The 27,450-nt window shown below is 41.0% G+C and overlaps 1 long non-coding RNA gene across 1 annotated transcript; it reads right to left on the reverse strand.

Annotated features, from left to right (window-relative positions):
* Nucleotides 1–24,831, reverse strand: LOC125021681. Its single transcript, XR_007114361.1, has 2 exons — nt 24,058–24,831; nt 1–2,114 (listed from the first exon to the last, which is right to left on the reverse strand). It is a non-coding gene; the product is annotated as an uncharacterized LOC125021681 (long non-coding RNA).
* Nucleotides 24,832–27,450: the final 2,619 nt, after the last annotated feature.

The following is a 27,450-nucleotide window of genomic DNA, read 5'->3' on the forward strand; positions in this document are numbered from 1 at the left end:
TCCTTTGCATGTATTTTTAATATTTTTATTTTTTATTACACACAGTTTACACATAGAACACACACGCACACAAATAATAATAATAAAAAAAAACTAAAAACAGACTCCTATTATCCTCAACTCAAAAACAGTCCTGCCACACAATGCCGGGGCTATGAATGTTACGTGACAAGCAAAACCACAACACAGGGCATGAAGAAGAAGACCAGCCTCCAGCCAATCAGGAAACCCGGACAGGCCATTTCAGGGAGGCACTTGCTCACAAACAATCAGCATGTACAACAGATATGGAAATATAACCTGAAAAACTTGAACTTCATCACATTTATGGAGAAAAAACAGAATTACTTTACAAATTCAGACTGTAGTTAACAGATAATAATTCACTGCACCGTGACCAAATGTAGCTTCCAGATTTAGTACATCAGTGACAATAGTCCTTTAATGCATCATTGGGAGCTTAATGCTTCATCAATCTCCCTATTGTTATTCTAATCAGAGCTCAACGTCTCTAAATATACGACTAACTTCATTTTTTTATTCATATTTAATGACTTCCCATAATTTAAAAGGGTCACTGACATTATATATCATTCTTTTTAATAATTGTGACGATAGTTTTTCCTTATTCACCTTATTCCTAGCTCCCATGAGCCCTTGCGTGAATTATGGGCGTTACCTCTGGTATGAACCAGAAGTAGCGTCGATCACTTCTACATCAGCGCCACGGGAAAAAGGTAGAAAGAGATGTACTTAGAGGTAATATAAAGGCCTCTAAACTTATCTCCTTCTGATTTAAGGTCAATTTAAGGTTGATTTATTTAAAGAGCTATTTTAATTATAAAGACAATTCTGGAGGTTTAAATTGCTCGGGGCAGATTGACCCAAAGAATAAAAAATGTTAGTAAATTTAGAGGTAACCAGAGGGTTAAAAGTAGAGTTGAAACTTACCACAAAATTTCCAGAAATAATACAGAGGACCCCGTCAGGACGACCGTCTTAATAATAATTAACTCGTCTTCAATTGATGCTACTGGTATGATAATACTATAACAGGAGCTTTATGAACATGTTTCCATGTACTGAAATTTGTACAGAGTAGTGCAACATAAATTATTATTATAATTTATCTTTTCCAGTGTGTTAAAATTATAAAGTTATCAATGTTCCCGTTAGTCACAATTAACCAGTAAAACAGTTAGTAACAGGACTTCTGTGGGAGGTTACACAAAAATAAATAAATAAACAAACAAATAAATAAATAAATCAGGATTTCACACACAAATATCTTTGCTTTTTAGGATACTTACTGTGGATCTGTGAAAACAAACAAACAAAAAGCTTAAAAAAAGCCTTTAAGTGGTTAAAAAGGTTTGAGGTGCGCTACTGAAATGTGATCTTTCATCCGTCCTTTGTGGTGCAACACCTGCATGAATGACCTGCAGCTGTTCCTTCTCTTATCATTTCTTTTTTTTTTAAAGTCGTTTTATGTGCATTGTGTTTTACGTAGCGAAATATGTGGATATCATTTTGCAACACGGGATACATTTAGTTTAAGAACGATTTAAGCTTTAGAAAACACTGTACATGACAGGTTTGTAATTGTGTGACAAAACATATGAATCAGCAAACTAAGCAGGTAATAAAAAGTGCAATCATTAACCTATGAAACAGAGTTCAGGTTGATGCCGTGCTTTGTTACGTATTTAACACAATGCCAAGCGTGGAAATCACCTTGTTGATCGCAAGGTGTGACGCTGCAGTTTTCCTTTGTAGAAACACAACTGAGTAAACGCATGGACATGAACTACCTCTCCTCCAACAATGAAGGGTTGCATCATGAACATATACATTTATTAAGTGTGGTTGGAAAATATGTGGGAAAAACAGATGTGAAAGAGTGTATAAGGGCACACTACTTCATTTTTACCATACGCCTATATATATATATATATATTTTTTTTGCTGAATATTAACTTGTATAATTCCCACAGTCTGCCTCCGCCTCAGTTTCAGACATAGTTCCTTTATGCACTTCTTCCTTCTTCTTCTTATGGAGCAGACGTAGAGGTGCAGATATCCAGGACTACGTTTGATCCTTCGTAGATGTGATCCTGTTAAAAAAAAAAAAAAAAAAAAAAAAGTGAGTTTTTGACTGATCATGTGGGAAAGTTTCACATTTCTGATTAAGTCTGATCACATATGAGCAAGGAAAAATGAATAAAGCATTCTCATTGTTCCACTTTATATAGTCAACAGTCGTGTTAAACCATGCGTCAAATTTGCAGAAGTACACCATCTGTGAATCTGACAGACAAAAGGAAAGTTTGGGGAAAGTTGGGAGATAAATATCCCAACAGACAAAGAAAAACACAATATATATACTCTAAAGATAGATATTCTTTCAACATACAGTATATTATTCCAAAGTAACCACAATCTGGATTTTCTTTTCTAAAATGTTTTGTTGCTCCAAGTCAAGCGAAAACTTTTGCCCGTGGCAACCACAAACAGAAAACAATGGTGTGCCAACATGAACTCTATAGTCCCACAACAAGCAAGGGTCAGATGGAATAATGGGAGTACAAAGAAAAGAAAGAAACGCAACTAATGTAAGGTGACTACAGCCAGTATGCATAAAGCAACGACTGGGACACTGGCACCAGATTTTCTATTCTGTTTCTGGGTACTTTTTTCCTACTAACTAGTTCAGTATCACAAGGAACAAGAGCTTAAATTCATACTATAAAGGCTTAATCACCCCTTTTTTTTTTTTTTTTGCAACAGCCCATCTTTTAAATATTAATCACAAATCTTCCATAACTCTTCGGTTCAGGCCTCCTCAATAATACACAATGTAGCTGTGGTTACAGAAGTAGTGTAGGATCACTGGTAGGAATTGCCCCCATGATCATGGCTGAGGTAGAAAACACCGCTCCAGGGCACCTTACATGGGTGCCCACTGCTCCAAGTCTGCTCACTTGGATGGGTTAAATGCAGGGCACGCATATATATATATATATATATATGTAGGTCTCTGTTGTGTCCGATCTGGTACATGAATGAATACCAGGTCCAAAAGTTTCCAAGTAGAACACATAATTTAATTTATTTGGTACCTCTTAAGAGACGTTAAAGCACAACAACAATAATGGAAGTATGATAACAATAAGTAATTGATTTAAATAAATGCCAAGGAAACCTTAAAAAACTCTCAGGGGGCTTGAAGAAGGGGCTGCCAAAAATAAAGGTCAGCAGGATGAGCCAAAAGTGCCGGTCCCGGGTGTGGAAGGGAGACGGAGCTTGTGCACACTCCTGATGTTCTCACAGACGATTTCGACTTCGAAGATCTGCATGACCCCGAGTCCGTGGAGGAGTCTCTCTCACTGGGGTTGGGGATTGAAAGGGCAGAGGTTGCAAGGGCAGCAACGTGTACACAGCTCGCCTGCTATGCTCCGTGTCCAGCTCCCTTAGTATTTGACAGGGCCTCATGGCTCCACAGGTCGGACGGGTTTCCTGTCCATCCTAATTTCATGTCTGAGCTGTCGTCATTGTGAATTGCTCCGAGCTCCGCATCCCTCCCAAGGTCTCAGATGGCCATCATTACAGGGGCCATCATTACAGGGGGCGGATGCGCGTGGGGTGGCCAGGGCCGCCCACGGTGGCCCTTCGTGTGCCAAGTTGGCCGGGGCGGTGGCGAGGGCTGGCAGGGATGCCTGATAACTGATAACCAGCTCCGCAGAGCTTATCATGCCACAGCTGGGGCAGCCAGGCTGGAGAGCACTAATTCCTTTTAGCTGCTTCGTTTGGAGGGCTCGGTTGCACTTACTCTGTCCAGTTTGGTCCCCGAGGGCATGCATCACCTGTACAGCCTCAGTTCTCTTGACAGGCAAGACCATGCCTTGTCCAAACAGTGCTTTTACCCATTGGGTCGCCCAGACCATAGCCCTGCCCTATGATGCCAGTGGAGCCAAGCAGGCCAGTGAGGCTTCAGGGTTGATGTTCACCCGGTGGTTGTGTCGTTTATTTTAGGCCTCATTCTGTTCAGACAAACGGCGTGGCAAGTTTGGCAGTGTTTGTTTTTTAATTTGATATGCAGTTGACCCATACGGTGGCATATGTTGACCTGTGGTTCTATGGATGAAGGTCGACACGCCAGCTTGCATTGTCAGTCAGTAAGCTGATTCGGCCTCAGTCGGAGGAAAGAGACTGGGCAGGTGTTAATTTGCCATTCGTGCCCTTACACAGCGCACTCTATGGATACCCATACGGTGACGTGTTGACCTTCATTCACGGAACAGGGTTTCTTTCTGTAACCATCCGTTTGTTGAGGTGATGAATGTTAAGTATGCCAAGTTTGCGAAACAAGGGTAATGACTTCTTGGAGCAAGGGGAGAACTGGTTCCAGTTTAGTTCCGTGAATACTGGCCCAGGCTATATTGGAACCAAGGATAAATAATTGCATTAAAAATATTTCGCAAGACTTAAGTATTCAGAGCATCCCAATTATTCTGATATTTTTGGAAGTCTTTGATGTAATGAATGAAATATGAGGTTCACTGAATTGTCACAACGTGATCAGTGTTACTTATTTTTCTTGTCAGCGGTTGTAATGTTGTGGCTGATCGATCAGTTCAGCAGATTTTATCAGACAGACACAGTTGTCTCACCCTTATTTTGTATATTTTGTGACCTTTCATTGATACCGGACACCAATAAAACCGAATCAGCACGCACGACTACACATTACATAAATGTTGGATTTTTTTATGGGATAGGTTTATCAGAATCATGATTTATAGATTGTACAGATTGCCATGCGCAGCAGTTTCTGAACGTCCGACTGACTTGCTAAAAAGACTTTCACAGCTTGTTGCTTCAAAGTATTTTAAATGAAGGGTGACGCTCAGTGAAGCAAACAGGAGCAGATTTTTGTAAACACTGCTACTTCCACCTGCTGCGCTGCATACATTTAATTTTTTTCAGAGAATGGGCTGTAGTTTAATTTATCCATAATTTAAACTTTATCAGATCTACTTTATGCCTGACAACTCAGGAGTTTACACTCAGGACAACAAAGACGCCCGAGATCAAGTCCGAGTTTAATTTCGACAATCGGAAAGGACTTCAGGGCTATAACACACACACACAAAACACGTCAAAACATAAATAAATAGAAAGCATTTACGGCTGCATCATAAAAAGAAGGTGTAGCACATACTGTAAACCCATCAAGTCTGCACTTGGACCTATGTATTTTGTGTAAAGGAGTCTCTGAGCTGCAGTTCCCTTGTAAATTTATCAAAAAACTACAGGAGTGCTGCAGCCCTTCTTCCAGTGCACATCTGTTCTTTTATCAACGTTTCTTTTCTTTACTTCTTCCACTGGAGAGAAAAAGGTGTAAATCTTTCGCTGCCGCACAGTCATCAGTCACGCAAACAAAAGCTCAGGGAAGAAGGAAGTGAGACATGTCTCTTGTGAAGCTTTGGCTTTAACTGCCAAAGGGCTGATGAAATTTCAATACCAACGACTATCTGGACCGATCTACTGGCAGTTATTTTAATTGACAGCGTTGGTGATGGACGGCCACGTTGCAAGTGTCCGCCTAAGGACACCAGGGAATCCAGCGCCTTATCTATTAAGTTACAGCTTATTATCGCTGGTTTATGATGAGAAGGTAGAATAAATAACATCGGGCAGTCGGTATTTTCTTTCTGCAGGCGTGCATTGACCATATGCTTGATGATAAATAAACTCCAGTGTGTGGCAATGCAAATGAAGGAACTATAGAGCTACACCAGCTCTATAGTCTCTCAAATCTGTGTGTCAGAGGTTAAAAAGACCACTGGGGTTAACGCACCCTGTGATGTATTGCCTCAGGAAAGGCGTGTTGCACTCAAGTGAGGATACCAAAACCCACAATGCACAACTGCTACTCCCTGCACCGGTGTGATAAACACCCAGCGTATAAAAACCATGAGATGCTAATGTGGAGCGAGCGCGTTGGTGATGTATTTGGTGAAACTGAGGGAGATATCTCAGGTGCTTTCCACTTGACTTGCGCTCCATTTTTTTTAGTTCAGTGACACTTCGTCCTGAGTCATGTTTGAGAGAATTTCTTTCTTTTTTTTTTCTTTTCTAATTGAACACGTGAGATTACTTCCCCCGACACTTTTTAAGAGACATACCGCAGCCACCAGCGGAGTAAATATCACGCTGGCTTGGTATTTCCCTAGAGTTTTCAGTCTTATGACACCGTCTCTCAAACCCAAATTAACTTCAACTTCAACTTCAACTGCAATAAGTGCAGTCGGGAATGCAAAAAATGTTTAACTCAGACTACGTCGCATGCAAAATATTCATGATTCATATTCAGATTTCACATTTAGTTCTTAATGCGCCATATCAACAAAGCCTCCCATAGCAGGTCAATGGGATTTTACTTTTAGGCTCAAACACATCTTTGGAGTTATGTTTCAGATTGATTGACAGTCTTTTTTTATTATCATTATTTCATTTGACATCGTTGCTTCTTCTACAAACGCCACGTTTGCACGTTGAAGCAGGCACTCCTGTTTTTACAAGTCAGTTCTGTTGAAAGCATGCGTCCAGCCAAGTTTTATAGAAGGTGTAATGTCAACTAAAACTGAACTGCAAGTTTAATTAAAATGATCACATTAATGCTGCAACAGAACATATTCAGATTTAACGTGTTTTCTCCCATAATATCTACGCAATCAACTAAACAGCAGTTCATGCTAGCTCCGGCAATCTTTGGACATTTTGGACTTTTAATAAATATTTTCAAGTTGAGTTATGTACAAGCGCAAATCCTGCAGTTGTTTTGATGGATGAATTGTCTATAGAAACCAAGTGGTTGCTGTAAGGTTCACTGTAGAGGACCACAGGGATTAACAAAAAAATTTCAGCCATGGAAGTTGCCACTTGCTTAAAAACATGCGACTTTTACGACCCCCTTTTTTTTGTGGTTTTTCAAACGCTCATTGCACTTTGTTCACGATTCCACTCAACTGAAACCGCGACAACATTGAACTTTAAGGTGTTTTTGTTGCCGAAAACTCACCAACGGCTGACAGCATCGGCGTCACAAGTTCTGCACTTGGAAAACGGTTGCGCTGCATTGCCAGTAAAAAAAATGCAGAAATGACATGGGACTACAAGAAATCATCTGCAACAACTTTGAGTCTGAGTCTCAAAAGATAACTTCATGGCCAATTTTCTCAATTAAAAGTTTTATGCAAAATATCCCTCATGAAAAGAGAAGGGTTCTTATTTCAGGTTCACTGAAGCGATCTGGAGTCAAAGTAGCTGGTGGGGACGGCTGCATTAGGTCATGACCTCTTTTTGTCTTAATGTTTTCCACTCTCCTAGTTTGGGATCTGCTCTGCTCTGTGTGACACTTTATATTTATCTATCCATCCATCTATCCGTCTGTGTCTTTCTTTGCAAACACACATAAGAATGTTTGTCTTGGCAAAACAACACGGCTCCAGAAACAGGCGTCACTGGCGCCAGGAGCAGATATTGACCTGATTCTACACATACTGTATGCTGCAAGCTGTTAACTGCTATACCCCGATCAGCCACAACATTAAGACCACTGACAGGAGAAGTTAATAACATTTAAACCATCTTGTGACACTGAACTGTCACAAGACGGTTGAAACTTTTGGACCAGGCATTCATTCAGGTGGATGTTACTTAGACATCATGTAGCATGTAGCACCCACCTAGACCAGACCAGGCACCCCCCCACCCCACAGCAATGACACCCCAGCAGGATGCAGCCGGACACAGACACAGAAAAGATTAAGGAACAACTCAAATAAAAAAAGAGGAAGAACATCAATACAAGGTGTAGCTTTGCATTTTTCTGTTTCCAGATTTTCTGTTTGAACTCAGAGGATTATCTCAAATGTTGTATAGATTCACAAAACAAATTTCCAAATCCACTTCTTTGTTGTTGAGCTTCAGCAACCACCCGTCACAGCGTGGAAATATATTTGAGCAGCAACTCTGCAAAACTGAGCATGAGATGAAGCTTGATGCAACCCTGGCAGTGCAGCATGAGAACAGGAAACCTCGTCAGGAGCTGTCAAACATAATTTGAAGAAAACTGTCTCCAGTTTGCTGTCATAAATCTATGTGACTGAAGAATCCAACAGCAACTGCCTTAGACAGAGTCATAACTAGGAAGAGCAAGCAAACATCTTCCCCACTGCTCTTAGTTATTGTCTGAATGGCGTGAGGGCGCCTGTGTGTTTCTACACAAGTGATTTGTATTCCTTTCATTTCTATGCGTCTAATGTTGGGCAACAGCTGATGTGTTGCAAATTAAACCTAATCCCTCCCTCTTGTTGATTGTGGATGCCGTCAATCAACAACAGGGAAAGTAGCTAGTCACACCCTGAATTATGCATAACATCAATACCATAAACTCAACCACGTCATTAACGGAGACGCTGGTACCACTAATCTGAACACTTTTTCTAGTAACAGTAATCCAACGTGTTGTAATTTCCAAACCGCTCATCATCAAAGTTCCTTATCAGAGTTACTATTTTTCTCGGTGAAGTGACGTCTCGATGAAGTGATGGCATGTATGCGTCAAGGCACTTTTTTCGGCAACTCACGTGTAACACCAGCGACACGCACGTAAACAACAACAACGGAGGGAGGAGAGAGACGAGCGTTCTCCGGCCGGATATATACAGCCACTGGAGCAGTGGTTAGGGGTGCAGCTTGGAGGCCGAAGGGTCAGAGATTCGTCTCCCTGATTTGCTTCTGGGAGCAGGGATAAAAAAAAAAAAAAAGACTTAAAAGTCTCTAAGTCAAGACTTTGGAGCAAAACCAGTGAGTTGAAGACGTTGGTCGGGCAGAATGTTGTGGAGGAAATGCTGCCTCTTTAATAAAAACATGTATTTAAAAAAAAAAAAAAAAATCTAACTGTTTTTTAAATCAAGTAATCAATAAGGTAACTGAGTTACTTTTTAAAGGAGTAATCAGTAATGGGATTACTTTTTCAAGGAAACTGTGGCAACACTGGTCACAAAGACTAAAAAACTAGTTTCTGTATCTGACCGTACACATGTATGTACATATTGCCCCTTTATTACCTGTTAATCAGCCAATCACATGGCTGCAATTCACTGCATTTAGGCATGTAGAGGTGATCAAGCCAATCAACAATGGGTTGGGAAACATTCCTCAGAGCTTTTGGTCCATATTGACACGATAACATCACGTCAGTTGTCAGTTGCTGCAGATTTGTCAGTTGCGTATCTACGATGAGTATCTCCTGCTCCGACACATCCCAGAGGTGCTGTATTGGTTTGAGATCAGCGCTTTCTGAATTACTCAGACCCGCCCGTCTGGCACCAACAACCAGACCACGATAAAAGTCACTGAAATCCTCTTTCTTCCACATTCGGATGCTCGGTTGTATGTTAGGGCAGTTCTGAAGGCAAAAACATTTCACTAGCGAGGTGTACCTAATAAAGTGGCCGGTGAGCGTATGTCTGCGGTAAAGTTAGAGGGGGGAGGGGTGGGGGCTGCAGCCGCTCAGACCGGTCACTTTTGGGGCATTGCAATTACAAAGATAACATAGGCCCCGGGGCAACATCCACTGAGGCCGACTGCAATTAGGGCAGCAGCCATGGGACGACACAACGTGGCTTTCAGTGTGACTGTTGCGATGGCTGTGCATGGGCGGTGAAACTAATAACATGCAGAGATGCTTTGAAGCTGGTTTACTCCCAAACTCCCCTAGTGTCACTGGTAACCTGTTAGTAATGGAGGGCGTTCAGATAGTTAGCGAATCCACAGCAAAGTGCTCACGAGCAGCTGTGTTTTGTTTTTTTTGTTTTTTTTAAATAGTTTCTTCAACCTCTTCTGTCTGTAGTAACAGTGTGGTCTGTGTTATGACTGGACTTAGTGCCCCCCCCCCTCCCCTCGCCGTGGCCCTTCAATACACGTGTTGTAAAACCAGCCCTAACACTGCAGATACTGTATTTATTTATGACATTATTAGTTTGTGGTTTATGATTATGCCACTCCTTACGCCTTTGGATTAACAGCGAAAAGCAGAAGACCATCAGATTATCAGCTCGAATGTGAACTGTGTTGACTGAGTTCCACAAGCTCAAAACACTCTGGCGCCTTTTGTCACACATTCATGGAGGAAATGACTTCAGTCAGTACTGAAAACAGCTTTGTGCACTTACACAGAAAGGGCATGAGAGAAAACTAAATAAAAAAAAAAAAAAAGCCACAAACTGTCAGTTGGGGCGTGCTGATTACTAACCTGAATACTTAAAAGCCAATTTTAAGACTGGTACCGAAGGTCACAGTTTTATAAACTTGGCCGAGTCACGTCTTCATTCATACGTATGCCAATTAATTTGAATCACAGCTATGTGGTTGAACAACACAAACGATACTCCACAGTCTCATGTCTCGGGGTGTAAACCAGTATCTCTGTCATTCGTGTGTTATGAATCATAAACACCTGCATGTTTATTATGGCCAATATCACCCAGACCAACCATAAACCTCCCATTAAATTACTGGAGACTATGGAAACCACAAAACAAATGACAATTTACCTAGTTGGACCACGTTCGAGTTTCTAATCATCGGGAGGGACCTTTGAAAGGTACCTTTGCACAACAGAAACTTTTTTAAAACACCTTAAAAGACCGGTAGAGACAGTTAACCTATTTCTGTATCTGACTTTATGCTCCTGGAGATTAAAAAGGTTTCCGCTGTCTTTTCGGGACATGGATGTGGGTTTATAGATTAGAAACAGGATTGGTTTTCTTCACCGGCTGTTAAAGTTGCTCCTGTAGCCGGTACCGGTAATATAATAAGTTCAGGGGATCACGCCAGCCACAAAGCTGCAAACCTGCTCATGAGTAGAATAGAATAGAATAGAATAGAATAGAATAGAATAGAATAGAATAGAATAGAAACCCTTTATTTGTCCCACAATGGGGAAATTGTTTAATATATTATATTAATATATATTAATTATATATTTTAAAAGCACCCTAAATAATAAAAATGCTCCATACGAACTCTTGAATTAGAATAAACAAAAAAAAAAAAAAAAAGCTGATTAAAAGATTTTGCCACGTTAGCCAAACGGACTGGACAGGCCACGGGAAGAGCAACAAGACGACGTAAATGTGCGTGCGTAAGAGGTGACAAATGCCTGATGAATTCATAACCTTTCGATTAAATGTGCTGGCACATGTAAACACCACACGTCGAAGGAATGCGTACGGAAGAGTATCAGGGCCAAAAAGAAATTAGAGGTGGTAGATTTGTTTTTCATCAAGCACTTTGAGAAAAAAGTCCAAAGTAGAAAGTAGACCTTTAAACCAAGCAGAAACCAAGAGAACTGGGGCTTAATTAATAATTAATATTAAGAATTTGAAATAAATATATCCTTATATTGGACTGTTGCATGTCGACAGTTGCCAGGATATTGTATGGGGGTGAGGCGTAAACCTCTAAGGTTCAGGATGGCGTCCGTGAAGCCGCATGCAGCCGGGTCTCCACAAAACACAAACAAAATGCTCATGACACACTCCCTAAACACTAAACACAGCAACCTTTTTCTCAAAGTGCATGATGGAAAAAATGCACCTCCTCCATTTTTGTTTTTTTTTGTTTTTGCCCTAATACTCTTACGTACATGTGTGGCCACAGGTTGTTAACATTTTTACATGCCACTGTCAAACTTTGCCTTCATCTTGATCTCAAAGGCACAAAGGTTTTCGTGACAGCTTCTTCCACGGTGGTTGGCAGGACAGACAGGACAGCCACCTCACCGGCTAAGCATGATGCCAGCTGCTACTACTATTACTCTCTATTTGACAATGTGCCCTGTCCCTGCCAAGAAAACATGTTGCATTCCTGATTTAATTGGGTTTTCGCTGTGAACATGTGAGACAGAAGATGAAATAGGAACGAATTAAAGCGTCAACGATTACAAGGGAACATCTGCACATAATTAAATACACTGGCATGTCGATCGGAGGGATGGGTGCAGATAATTGGTAACATAATAGCACCGGTGCTGACCAAGACCAAGCCGTCGCAGATTTCGGCGCCACTGAATTTGTCGTTAGCTCTATCTCTGTGCCAGAGCTGCGCGCCAGTTTCTCACCTGCATGGATGGAAGTGAACCTTCAAAATGCCTGAGGCCAAACGTTTGCCAAAGGTTTGGCTGCACTTCACTTTGAAACATGCAGACACAGCAGCCTGCAACAAGCCCTCGAAGGACATATTGTGCGAGGGAGGTATCACCTTGAATTTGATCAAACATTTGACGAGGTTTTTTTTTTTAAAAGCCAAGAGATGTGCCGTCTCTGATCGCCTGCCAGGCACCACGTCACAGTTTTTACTAGGATAATTATGACAGTTTGTTGGGAAATTATTTTTTTACCGGCTCATTTATTCCTTATTTATATTATTCTTGCTTATAGAATTTAAATTCAGCTTCAACTTGCGTCGTGCTTCAACTTGCACGTTACAAAAACGCCTTGGAGAAAGTTTGTGTGTTTTCCCACTCTTCAAGCGGTGGCGCCATTGATAGGAGTTTCTGCTGGTTGATCTGCATCTTCAAACCCTTTACTGATTAACCAAAGGGCTTGTCAGGTGAAGCAAGGACACATGAGGACATTTTATTACTACGTGCAAGTAGTGTGTAGATATTTGCATTTATTCCAGCTTCCTGCAAGAAGTGCTTTAAATAATTACGTTCTACCACACCGTAGGTTACACACATACACACGCAAAAAAGGAAATAAAATGGAGTTCGCTTCATCAGTCTTTAGATTTAATCCACAAATACTTTTAATTCCAGTTAACGCCGTGGACTGTAGGTCAGTGCAAAATAACCGCACCTGTAGCTGTACATAATAATATTAGCACACATGGAAAATCCGCCACGAGAAAAACAAATCACCACAATTTTACAAAAGTTTCACAGTGAGTCACACTGAGAGACACGGGCAGACTCCCTGCTGTGTCAGTCGTAGTCACACACACACATCCCAAAACTATGAACACTTGTGTCTGGACGTGCCCTCTGGAAAACCTCGGGCTAAATATAACTTTCTATGAAGTCAAGACGGAGAAATATAATAACGCTTTAACTTTCCGCTGGGTCGTACATGGGACAGCAGTGGCTGTTGGCACCGATCGGAGCTCTGCGCACGAGTTGTGTTCGAGTAAACGCGTCATTTTCTTCCGATTTCATTGATAAAAAGCCATTATAGGATTCAACCAACACATTTTTTTTTTCCAAAACAAAACAAAAAAATCAGTCAAACCCATCAACAAGTCAAAGATTCTTGGCTTTCAAGCGAGACCAAGACCATGCATGAGCTCCAAAATGTTCACGAAACACATTTTTTTTTTTTTTTGCAAAAAGGCTGCAACGATAAGAGGTTTTTATTGCATTGTGGGATGTAACATGTCATACGTCACATGAGACTGAATTTACAGAATTTCCTCCAGCAGACAGGCTTGTGACAAACGAGCTGCGGTTTGGGGGGAGCAGATGTCTCAGCCCTGGTCTGGCAGAAGTCGCCACTTTCATTCTGAGACGTCTGAAAACAATTGCAGGAAGCAGAATGCAGTGGTCAGCCAATAGGAGGGTTTATCTCAGGAACGCACGCAATGAAAATGTGCAAATTAAAAAAAGCAGCTTGCGCTGAGCTTTTAAAGTGTAAACACAACAGACACAAACACACGTTCGTCCCACATTCGTCAAATAGTGAGCAGATTTCCCAGGAGGGACAGACAAGAGAGTCATGTGTGTCGCCGAATTTCCACTGAGACGCTGGAATTCACACTCTACCCGATAGCGCTGATTAAGTATTTTTATTTATTATTGCGTGTTTCTTTTTTACTAATTCGTAACGAGTGAGTGAGTGAATGTGTTGTTTGTGCAGCAGACAAGTTTATCCCAAAGGAGACAAATGCAGACGCTTTGACTACGACTTTGACTTTGATTTACATGTCATCAAAGTGGCGGCATTAAAGGTTTGAAGAACGAGACATTAACCATTCCTCTCGGGCAACGCGCCGTGTGTTGCTCGATGATCCCCGGGTAAGTTTCTGTGGGTCCGACCGGGTGTTTTTACGGTGAATTCCTGAGTTTGCGATGAGTTTGGCGCATCGATGTGAAACACAGGTCACACTGAATCCACAGTAGTAGATTCAGTCACAGAGGACTGTCATCATACCTAAAATATGTGGCTCCTCAGAGGATGCTGCCTGGTGGCGCAAACAGCTGTAGAGCACAACTATTGTAAGAGGGAAAATAAAAAACACAGCGTATTTTGAACAGACTTACTGAGTTACTGGCCAAAAGTGAACAGGCAAATCTTTTGTTCTGGTTTCTACTGAAATACTTCACTAGAAAACAGCCTCACACTTGAACTCTAGAGCAGGACGTGACCACCCACCAGCTGCGCTTTATACACAACCGAGCTACTCGACAGACCGATCAGGCGTAACATTATGACCACCTTCCTATCATTGTGTAGGTCTCCCTTGTGCCTCCAAAACAGTTGGGACTTTTCAGAGGATGGACGTGGACCTTCTGAGGGTGTCCTGTGGTGTCTGGCAATTCAATGTTGTTAGTGGGGGGGCCCTTGGGTCCTATTGAGGGGAGGGGCCTCTTTGGATCATCCCACAGATACTTGATCAGTTTGGGATCTAGTGAATTTGGGGGCCTTTTTCTGTGTCTGTGTCACTGTGTGGCTGCCATCAAGGAGTGTCATTGTTCTGGGGGTGGGGGGTGGGGGGGCTGGTCTGGTCTAGGTTGGTGCTACATGTCTAAGTAACATCCACATGAATGAATATCAGATCCAAACGTTTCCCAGGAGAACAGTAAATTGTCACAAGATGCTCGATCTCCTGACAGTGGTTTTAATGATGCGGCTGATCGGGTTAAGCCTCAGGGTTTGTCAGAATCACGCACAACTTGAGGCACACTGTGACTATGAATATGCACAACACAACGTTTGGTGCTTGCCAATGTCACTGTTTAACAGTTTTAATTTCCTTTTTTTTTTTTATGCCGTCAATTAGTACAACATACATACAAGTTTGGGTTTTTTAAAAAAAATTGCTGTTAAAATATGAGTATTTGTGATTTTAATAATCAGATTCATGATGTATGAGCCTGGATCTTTCTTATTTTCTTGAAAAAAATGATTGACAACCCACTCTAATGGCTGAGAGTACTGCACCCTTTTACAAAATCACTCAGTCCAGAGTAACGTTACTCTAAAACTTCTCTTATCTGAAGCAATTTAAATTAGGTGCAACACAAATAAGATTTAGATTTTCAGGTACAGTCACATCTTAAGCGAACAAGGCGCGCTTTTGGAAAACGGCACTGATATGATCCGGGCACGGGGACTGTACCGCAATTTAAAAATCTCCCATGGAAATCTTGTTTTTTTTTCCTTCTTCTTTTTTTTTTTTTAAAAAAATTCACAGTAGCATTAAATAAACTAGAAGGAAAACTAAATGCAGCGGCCATCATATGGAAGAATACGCTGGCGTTTGGATGCATGTGAGGACTTGAACGAAGAAAGGGTCTGTGTGTGTGTGTGTGAGTGAGTGTCTGACGGCGACGGGACGGGACGGGAGGCCGAAGGAGACAATGTGTGTGTGAGAGACAAACGGAAAGATGTTGCAGTGGTACTGTTAGACATCTGACTTACTGGAAACCTCACAGATGCATTTAGCCGCTACAAACAAAAGAAGAACGCTGTGAACTTGCAGTTTACGCCGCCACGGAGAAAAAATGGTGCCACGGCCGCGTCATCTCGGCACGATTCCCTCTTAAGTTGGACGTTAAACCTTTAATCACAACCCTGCACCATGTATTTAGTCAGGTGAGGACAGCAGAATGTAAAAAAACAAAAAAAAAAACAAAAAACAGAGCTCACATCCAACTCTGCTTCCATAAACGTGCTTTCTTATGCATCACCGACCAAGGACGTGCAAGTACCTGATGGAAATTTACATTTCCCTGCAGGCTGAACGTTCTGCTGGCGTGCAAAATACAATGTACGAGATAACAGCAGGGTAGGCTTATTATGATTTAGGTGTTAAAGGTTTTTAACGTGCATTTATTCGCACTGGAATCGGCTGATGAACGCATGGATGGTCGACATGAGACCAACCCTGACCCTAATATTCTTAAAATCAATCAAAACAAAACATCTGCCAGTGGGTTAAGCTTTTTTTTCTTGACAAAAATTCTTGAAACAAGCACAAAGTTCTTGTCTCTAAACAAAATATAAGATGTGTTTCTTTGATATAAAATCTTTTTGCGTTCTTGAAATTCCTTTTTTTTTGTTGCAGTGTTCATTATCTGTGCCACTTACATTTTTTTCCAAAATCTGACCATCAAAATCAACCTTTCACTGACCCCTTCACAAATATAATATAATTCTATTTTTTTATTATTACATTTACTTAAAAAAAAAAAAAAAAAAAAGATGTAAAATGCTAAAAAAAAAAGAAAAAAGAAAAAAAATATGTTCATATGAAATAAAACTTGTTTCATTTGGGCTCACGTCTTGCATGGAATTTATGTTCACTAAATAATTATGTTTTTCTTCATCTCACTGCTCAGTTTCCTTTCACAAAGTAAAACTACGGGTATCACGGTGACGTAGGTTCACGGCGAGGAGTCAACTGAATGACAACAGGTAACGAGGTTCCCCCGCACTCGTGTCGCTGCTTGTTAGGAAGCCGCTGGCAAACATCACAACATTTAGATCCAAGTTGTAAAATAAAATAAAAAAAATAAAAAAAACAAAAACAAAAACAAACCGCACCACAAGTCATAACATGGCTTCACTGCCAGCGCTGCGTCAAAAGAGAAAAATCTTTTAAAGAAACAAACTGTTGGGACAGTTGGTGCGTTTGCTGCACGTTCACGTGTACATTAAATAAACGTTACACACTGTCAAGTCTTCACTTGTGCTTTTGCTGTTTTTGTTGCATTTTGTTCAGCTTTATTCAAATTTTCTGTTCGATAAATTTCAGGTTGGTTTTACTCCAATGCATTCATTTTTCCAGCTCTAGTACATAATAAATATAAATAAATAAACACATGAAATATGATAATATATTAGTATTATGTGATCAAAGTCATCAGTTGCACTACTATACTGTAACTGTACTTTTCCAGTTATTTTAAATATATTTTCCAAATGACACATTATTTGTACATTAGTTTGTGTGAAGTTACACAACACAACATTCTCTCGAGTATCTTTGCAGGACACGAATTTCTCCGGCGCTGATGCAAAAGACGCCGTGAGAGTTTGGACAAAGACCTGATTCATGTGAGCGTTCATGTTCACCCTCATTAAATCCTGTTTGGCTGCGGCACCTCGGTAAAGACGAGTCATTTGTTTGTCAAAAGCGATGGCCGAGTGTGTCTTCGTGTGCAAATGGGCAACGTCGGGAGGGATTATTTTTTTTTGTAATGCCTTGACATTACCGCGTTGCATTACTTTTGCAACGCGGTAATGTCAAGGCATTACAAAAAAAATAATTAATATTTCACTCGGCGCAAATGTCAGCACAACGGATTTTAAACGTGAAATGAATTAAATTAAAAAAAAAAAAAAAAAAAAGTCCAAGCAAACGTTAACTTCCTGTTAGTGCTAGAAGAAGACTGCAGCATTCAACCAACTTTATTGTCAATTCTGACATGCGCAACACAACACAGGATTGAAATGACCTTCCACACACGGTGCAGCAGCTAAACAGAAAATGTAAACAAAATGTGCAAACGTTCAGAATATATAAAATATAAAAACGCATCCTGTACGTACAGAGCAGGCTACAGAGAAAAGGGCACGGAGAACACTGCAGTTAAGTTCACTTTGGGTACGAAACCAACAGGTCTCTGTACCTCGCGAAATAGCACAAGTGATTTAGGGAAACACGTAGCGTGGTGCAGCTTTCTCTAGGTGATAGTTCACAATATGCAGTAGCAGCTTCTTGCCGTATGGATTTCAATATGAATGCACCTAAATTTACAGTATCTCTGTCATAATAAATATTGCACCATGAGCCATTACTGCCCCATTATACTGCACTGTTGTTAGCATCGTTAGCATTAAACATCACCTTCTGCTGGATGTGGAAATGAGCTACACTGAATGCAATAAGACCTACTGAGAACGCAAAATCCATATTTACAGTTTTTTGTGGTGAAAGTAACTTAAAAGTAATGTAATGCCTCACAATAATGTAACTAATGTACTTTGAAGTTACAGTAATAAGTAATGAATGCTGCATTACGTGTTAGAAGTTGCCCAACACTGACAATGGGTGAGTGTGATTGACATTGGAGATGAGAGATATATAGGCAGAGGAAGTGGGGTTGAGTCAGTCTGATGTACTGCTGAGGACACCAAGTTTATGTCGGCCTTGTGGGAAGATGATGCAAGTCGGTTAGATGTTTGGCTTGGCTGGTGTGCGCTTTGCCGAGAGAAAAAACAAGACACACACACACACACACACACACACACACACACACACACACAAAAAAAAACAAAACAAGAAGACCGTTTACTCGAGTTGGCTCATTTACTGGAAAACCTAGAACCTGTTCTATCAGTCGGCTTCTGCGTCTGCGCTCTGCTCAAAAACATCGAAAGCGGCGACTTCACCCACCGGCAACGAGCGGGAAAACAAGCGCTCGACTCGCGGCGGGTGGCAGGTGGATATTCGCCAAGGTCAAACAATGTTTGATGTCTTCAAACATCGCAGTGCGCATCACAAACCGCACAAAGAAAAATCCTCACACGGGAACATATTTGACTTTTCGACCCCGACGCTGCAGTCACTCATAAACATGCGCTCACACTACTGATGTTTGTCCTGAAAAATGCTTTCGCCCAGCCCTCATTCTGCAGCAGCGCTTCTGTTTTAAACAATGACACCAGCCCATAGCATCACTACAGCTTTTGTGCTTTTGGATTTTGTCAGACTTATGAATGTCAGCGTGTGTAGCATTAAAGTTAAGGGCTTGATACGCACTCTTGTGCAACTCTGAGAGTAATAACGTGATATGCATTGCATATCCCATGCATTCCTAAGGAAGGAATTGCAAGAGGCTACTCCTCATATACTCCTTCGTACGTCAGCTGAGACTAATAAATAGAGCTTCCACGTAACAGCCAATATACTGTATATGTCAGAGAGAATATGTGTCAAGACATATCTCAGTGCAAAAGGTTATGTGACCAAGCGGATCTCTGGCACAGGACAATGAGCTGCAATACAATCTCACCCAGCCATGTGGTGTATCCCATGGAAGAAAAGGAAACACTGACCCCACCTAATGCATCCTCACTTGAACTGTTCCTTCCTCCCCCCCACCCAACTCTTGGAAACGGAATACAACAGCTGTCTCTATCTTTACAACCTGGGTATGAGGCTGCGCACCCAGAGGTGAAGAAGACGAGGGACGCGGCGCTGCAGTAGAAGAAGAAAACAAATCTGAAGTTTGAGACGTCAGAATCCGGCCCTTTTTTTTGTGTGTTTTTGATGATATAAATACCTTCAAAGGATTATTAAATTAGTTTGCGTGAGAGCCTGTCCGCATAACTAAGCCCCTCCCCATCGTTCATCTGTAATCACCTATTAAGGGAAACGTCTTTGTGCTGCCATACCACCTGCCGTAGGTGTGGTTACAGGTGAGGGTTTTTTTTTTTGCTTTTTTTGCTTTGAAGTCATGGCAACAACAACAAAGGTAAGAGGAAGAAAACAAAGAGGCTGAAACATGCAGGCTGCCATACCTGCCAATCTAAAACATGCCACGGATTTTTTATTTATTTGTCTTAGAGCTTCTATTGCAGCCTCTGATCTCCACCCCTGGGTCGCTGTGTGGCCTCGGGGAGGATTTTTTTTTGTTTGTTTGTTTTCTAAGAGAAAATGTTTTTTTGTTTTTAATTTCTAGGTGTCTAGCTGTCTACACCACCAAATACAGTCCCACACAGTCAGCTCTGAGCCACAGCAGCTGATTTTAAAAATATCACTGTTGCTTCACACCGCAGTCACAGAGGCTTCACCCCGAACGCCCACACAGCGCGAGTGGCAGAGGTCATGCACTCGGTGTCAAACTTCACAGCTGAGAAATTAACCACGCATCAACTTTATAACTGTTCAGATAAGATAAATAAAATGGTGCAGTCACATGACGCAACGAAGAAAACAACTGAATGAGTGACTGTCTCTCGAGAGAGGGGCCGAGTCTTCGTGACGCTCCACAACCTGGCCTGTGCCAAACTGCAGGCTCGATTTCTCCTAAATCACGTGACTTGAAAGAATTTCCTCTGCTGCGCACGTCCGCCGTTTGGCCAGCAGGTGGCGCGGCTCACAGAGGACGCTGAGCCATTTCTAAGAAATCTGCCTACAGTTAGGAAATCCAAAGCTTCCGGCCTTCACTCTCATCCCTGGCTAAGCTGCTCCTGAGCTCTTTGGCTCAGACTTTTGCAGTACTTCCAAAAAAAACAGAAAGAATAATAAAAAAAACTAAGTGTGATTGTGTGTTTCTATGTCTTCAGGGTCTTCAGGGAGGTTAGTTATCTATGAACTGCACGTTTAGTGAATGCAATACTGAAGAGGAGAGGAACTGACAGACAACCAGCTCCTCCCTGAGGATGAGATTTGGATCAAATTATACTTGCAAACTATTTTCCATGTTTATTTTAAAGTCCTCAGAGTGGATGGGGTTCACAATGAGGCATCACAACAGCATTCCCAGTGTTAGATAAGTCACAAAAAAGAGGAAGAATAAAAGATATTTGCTTATTTTCCAGGATGGTATACTTTAAAATGCACGTGTTTTACAAGGATTTCATAAGACTGTAATCATGCTATAGTGCATGTCATTTCTTGTTGAGATAAGGAGACAAATCAAACCACAATCACATGCTGAGTGACAGACTTATTATTGTGCAAAATATATAGGATTTATGCATATTGTTTGCACGCAGGTCTGTGAAGAGTGAGATTTTTGTGTTTATCATTATGCATTGCACACATCTGCAGGAAATACCAATAAATATCATTAAAAATGATGATGATGTGAATATTTTTTAGTCTTGGTGCTTTTAGGGTAATGCATTCAGAATCAGAGAACGAATCCTTTTACCTTAAACTCTGCAACACACTCACAGGATGTGTCACAGCCATGAGGACATTGGAAAGATCAACCTTCGGAGGTCAAATAGTTTTCAATGTCACAAACACACCGTGACAAGGAAACTACCCAAGTTATGTTTTGATGATGTGAAGTTTATTGAACAGTGCAGTGAGTTTTAGGCTCTGGTGTTTATTCTCAGCTTCCTCTGAGAATGTGTGGCAGCTTGTTTTCTAAATGCATCGCTGCTGTTAGATCCCATTCACCGACTGATGACAGGCGATAAGGCAAGCAGGAAATACGATTCCATGCAAACAAGACAAGCATACCTAAAACTCAGGCATTCGCATGGCTAGTCACATACAGATTTGTGTTTCTGGTGAAGCGTTGCAGCTGCAAGTATCTTGTAGGTCATCTCAAATTATTTTTAAGGGTTTACAATGTAAAAGTTTTGCCAAGTTGCGCGACAGAGACGTTTACGACAGCTCCTTGTTCATGGGGTGTAAAGGTATACTCTTATGTAAAGGCCCAGCCGGCGGGGTTGGGTTCAAAGTAGCTCATGTATCACCGTCCTACTAAAGACAATCTATTTCCTGTTTTTAATGTTTATTCTTAATCAGCTTCTCTGCGGGGTGACTGTAGTCTTCACCTTCTGTGTCCTTCTCTCGTCTACATACACTTACTGCACATTGTTATTTACTCAAGTTTATTTGGGAAATAAACCACAAGCAGAACTGTCACACTTCCCTTTTCACATAAAATCAACAGTTGAGGCATCAAGGCATCGAGGTCACCTTTCTCATCTTTTTATGGACTTTGGCGCCATCTAGTGTTTTTTTTTTTTTTTGCCCAATGAATTGTTTCTTTTAATGTTGACCAATGGTGACATCTGGCGTTCATGCATGAAACCTGCAGATTTAACGATGTCACCACCCTCAGTTTACAACACGTAATGAATACAGTATAATGCTGCATTTGTTCCTCCTGCAATCAGACTACACAACTCTATGGGAGGGAGGAGAAAGGAGGAGGAATTAAAATAAAAACGTAGAGGCTAAATCTCTCTTTCTTCTGGGGTATATTTTGTTCTATTGTATTCATCTAAGTAATGATATAATTTTATTTATTTTTTATTAATTCTAGTAATCTCTAGGGTTAGGCCTATAACTGTTTTTTAATGATAGTCTCTTAACTATTTTTCCCATATGTTGCTAGTCATTAATGCACCACTCACATCCCTATAAAAAAAATACAGATACATTTAGTTAGTTACCAGGTGCAGCATATTAAACACTGTCCGTTCACTATAAAGTCTCCACTTATATTCCAGTTATGTATCTTGTGTTCATAGATTCTCCTGTGTATTTGTAGTTTAGGGATTATGTGGCTTGCTCAAGGCCATGGATGTAGAGGGGATCTGAATCCTGCAGTCCCATGTCCACTTCTCTAACCAATCACCTCAGGCATTTCATGACGTCCTATAGGTTATTTACAAGTATACATACTGCATACAATACGATGCTTTGTAAAAGGTGTCTATATCTCTATATCTATATCTATATGAAATAGACTGAAGTCGGAAGTAGTCAGTTTTAAATAACTGTAGTTTCAACGTGTGCAGTATGTGCAGCAGATGAAAGGGGCGAGTTTGGCGGCATCTAGCGGCCATTTATGATACAACATTTCCTTAAATATTGACCAGTGGTACATGAAGCCTTTACCAAATGAAGAAAAATAAAAACTGTCATTTTATTTTATTTTTAAATCTGCATCATTATATCTACTGCTGTATTCGAAACTTGATCTCAGTAACTGCAATAATCTTGTCTAAATCATTTTGAAACTTTCAGATTATTTGTGTTTATTCTCCCAGTGCTTAACAACACAAAAACATAAATGTTAACTCATCAAAGAAATCCAGTTAAACCTCCTATTATCCTTGGGGTCAATTTGACCCCAATCAATGTTCATCATTCAAAAAAAAAATAACAGTAGAGGAAAGGTCAACTCACTCGTAGCAAGAGGTTATTTATGTAGTCAGCAAATAAACAAAGTGCCTGAGACAAAAACTTGGTCAACAAGTTTATGTAAATCATTTTCTTGAGGGTAAAATGTGTTAGTAATATTTGAGGATAATTAGAGGGTTTATTCATTGGGAACCAATGGAATAAAACGTAAACATGAGAAGGGTTAAAAATAAAAGGAGAAAAAGTGACATCTAGAGATGATTTATGAGAGGTACATTTACATAAGCTTTGGGCAACGGTACCAGGATTAGCACCAAACGGAAAACCTGAGCAACTCCCACGACCTTTCTCTTTATTAAACAGATAATTTAATAACGACTGGTTTATATCTGTTAAATTGCCACACACAGGGACCCATTAACTGTCTCTGGTCTTTAAATGAAAATACATTTCAATGTGAATCGCGTTTATTTTTCTTAAACAGAGCAGGAATGCAGCATCGACTGATCCGCATTAAAGAAAAAACAAACAAACAAACAAAAAAGCATTTAAATGACTAAAGGTCACGAAATAAGAAAAACAGATAGAAATAAAAATGGCTTTCGTGTGTGTGTGTTGTAATGATGGAGCCGTACTGTCACTTTCACTTTGTCAATTTTCTAAATATAATAATCAAAAAACTGATGCGACACAAAGGCACGACGAATACATTAAAGCACGACTGTTGCTTTGATAAGTGTCTGTACTACTCTTCAAATCGCTTTTTTTTTGTGGAAAATTTATAAGCATCGTCATCTAGGGCGACAGGATGCGAGTCGAAAACAACAAAAGAACAAACGTCGTCCACAATAAAAACAGAGAACTCACCATAAACGACGCTTCTGTCCTATTATTCCACACGGATGGCGTGCCGTTAAAGAAAATCCATCCATAAAATGCGACGAAAGCTGGAGAAATTGAACAAAGGAGCAAACGGCAGCCTGGTGCGACAGCGTTTGGTTTCACTTTTAGTTTGGCCTCCACTTCAGGCGAAATCTGCAGCACTGCCAGGAACTCCCATTCAGCTGCTGCTGTCGCTCGAGTCCTCACCACAGGGTCAGCACATCACAGAAAACAACTAACAAATACTAGCCATTTTTACAAACAATATATTTTTATATATAATTATTTCTTTGAGGTATTTTCTGTACTTTTTAAAAGTTGCACAAACGATTAAATACCAGTTGTATCTCCTGCTACGGCGGAAGCGAAATTGAAATGAAAGGCTAAAACAGATGACGCCAATGCACAGTGGTTCACCTCAAAGTTCAAACCAGGTCATATAGTAGCGAACGCAAGATAATGCAGAATGAAAAAAAAAAGAGAGAGAATTAACTACTGGCAAAAAAAAGCCTATTTGAACTACCGAGAATATTAAGATAACAAACAACAAAAAAAGAAAAGAAAGAAAAGGTAAAGTGGCAGAAATTTGAATGATTAACAGGGCATCGGATTACACCTGGCACCAAATTACGGTGACGTGTTAAATAATTATAAGCTGCACATCAGGAGGTGGTTTGAGTCGTTGAATTTCCTCACCACTCATCTAAATGACTCTGTAACTTGGAACACGTATGGGCGGTGCACACAAGAAACCACACAGACATACTGCAGATGTATGTAGCGAACATATCTAATGTCAGGGGGTTTATTAATAATCGATCAGAACATCCTAATGTCTACTGCATGTGTTGAATTGATTAAAAAAAAATGTAGATTAAATAAACTTGGGCCTCAAAACAAATAACATCTGCACATAAAATGGGAACATGTGTGTGAACTCATTTCTTTTGCATTTTCAAAGGAAATATACACCAATCAGCCACAACATTATGACCACTGACAGGAGACGTAAATAACATTTAAACCATATATTAATGTTCTGCTGGGAAAGTTTTGGACCTGATATTCATTAATGTGGATGTTACTTAGACATGTAGCACCCACTTAGACCAGACCAAACTTAAACCTATGATCACTAGTGCATCACCTTTCATTTATACAGTGGGGGAAATAAGTATTTGATCCCCTGCTGAATTTGTAAGTTTGCCCACTTCCATAGAAATGATCAGACTCTGGTTTTTATGGTTGTTTACTGGTTATGGGTATAGACAGAATATCAATCGAAAATGCATAAAAAACACACAATCTAAAAGTTATAAATTGTTATGTATTTTATTAAGGGAAATAAGTATTTGATCCCCAACAATTCACTTAGAATTCAGGCTCCTACAGATTGGCTGGTGCGCATGTGGCACACAGCTATGCTCAGTCAACTAATTACCAATACTCCTGATCTTAACTCGTCATGTATATAAAGCACACCTGCTCTAAGAATCAGTTTCTTACATTCCAACTTCTACAGCACCATGGGCAAGACCAAAGAGCTGTCAAAAGATGTCAGGGACAAGATTGTAGACCTGCACAAGGCTGGTATAGGTTACAAAACCATCAGCAAAAGGCTTGGTGAGAAGGTGACAACTATTGGTGCCATTATTCGCAAGTGGAAGACCCATAAAAGGACCATCAACTGTCCTCGGTCTGGAGCTCCCCGCAAAATCTCGCCTCATGGAGTGACGATGATGATGAGAAAGGTGAGGGAGCAGCCTAAAACAACACGGCAGGAGCTTGTTAATGATCTGGAAGCAGTTGGGACCTCCGTCACCAAGAAAACAGTTGGCAACACACTGCGCCGTTATGGATTGAACTCTTGCAGTGCCCGCAAGGTCCCCCTGCTCAAGAAGGCACATGTACAGGCCCGCCTTAAGTTTGCCAGTGAACATCTAAATGACTCAGAGAAGGCTTGGGAGAAAGTGCTGTGGTCTGACGAAACCAAAGTTGAGCTATTTGGCATTAACTCGACCCGCCGTGTTTGGAGGATGAAAAAACGTGAGTATGACCCAAAGAACACCATACCCACGGTTAAGCATGGAGGTGGAAACATCATGTTTTGGGGCTGTTTTTCAGCAAAGGGTACAGGGCAACTTCACCGCATTATGGGGCCAATGAATGCAGCCATGTACTGTAACATCTTGGACAAAAACCTTCTTTCCTCAGCAAGAACACTGAAGATGCCTCGTGGGTGGGTTTTCCAACATGACAATGACCCAAAACATACTGCCAGGACAACAAAGGAGTGGCTCAAGAAGAAGCATATTAAGGTCATGGAGTGGCCTAGTCAGTCTCCAGACCTTAACCCGATCGAAAACCTGTGGAGGGAGCTGAAGCTCCGAGTTTCCAAGAGGCAGCCAAGAAACTTGAAGGATTTAGAGACTGTCTGTAAAGATGAATGGGCCAAAATCCCTCCTGCGCTGTGTGCAAACCTGGTGACCAACTACAAGAAACGTCTCATCGCTGTGCTTGCCAACAAAGGTTTCTCTACAAAGTACTGACTTGTTTTGTGCTTGGGGATCAAATACTTATTTCCCTTAATAAAATGCATAACAATTTATAACTTTTAGATTGTGTGTTTTTTATGCATTTTCGACTGATATTCTGTCTATACCCATAACCAGTAAACAACCATAAAAACCAGAGTCTGATCATTTCTATGGAAGTGGGCAAACTTACAAATTCAGCAGGGGATCAAATACTTATTTCCCCCACTGTAGATATAGACGGGGATGTGTATGACATAATATAACCATAATACATACATTAAATTCCCACCTATTTCTTGAATATCACGGGGGACAAGCTGGCCTTCTGTCGCTCTGCTATATGTTTGCTGCGTGTGCAGTGATTTACCTGTTCTGTCTCCAGGTGTGTTGTCTCATTTCCTAAGATCGTCACACTCTGCTTGAGATCGGAAACCTCTCCCATCAGCTCAAGTATGATCCTTTGGTGGAATTTTCCCCATTCTTCGATGTAATCCCAAATTCCCCGAGGCGTCTTCCACGCCGGAGAAGGAGGTTGTAAACGCGGAGGCCTCCAAGTTAGGCTCCAGGCTCACCTGAGGGCCTGGTGGTGTGCCTTACCGCGCGCCAATAATCGGCACTGTCTGGACGTTCACCTCGGCCTGCATTCAATAAGGATTAGAGACCGATGGATCCGGCAGGTGCTTCCTGATGCTAGCGGCTCCGTTAGCGTCAGCTGTTCAGCGGAACCTGATCAGCTGTTGCGGCCTCCTACCAGCTGCACCGGGAGACGCTTGGATCGTCTGAACCTCCGCACGCTGAAGCGTGCTTCACCACCCAGCACGTTTAACCTTCGGTTGGCTTT

Source organism: Mugil cephalus, chromosome 15 (assembly GCF_022458985.1).
Source record: "Mugil cephalus isolate CIBA_MC_2020 chromosome 15, CIBA_Mcephalus_1.1, whole genome shotgun sequence".
Classification (NCBI taxonomy): Eukaryota; Metazoa; Chordata; class Actinopteri; order Mugiliformes; family Mugilidae; genus Mugil; species Mugil cephalus.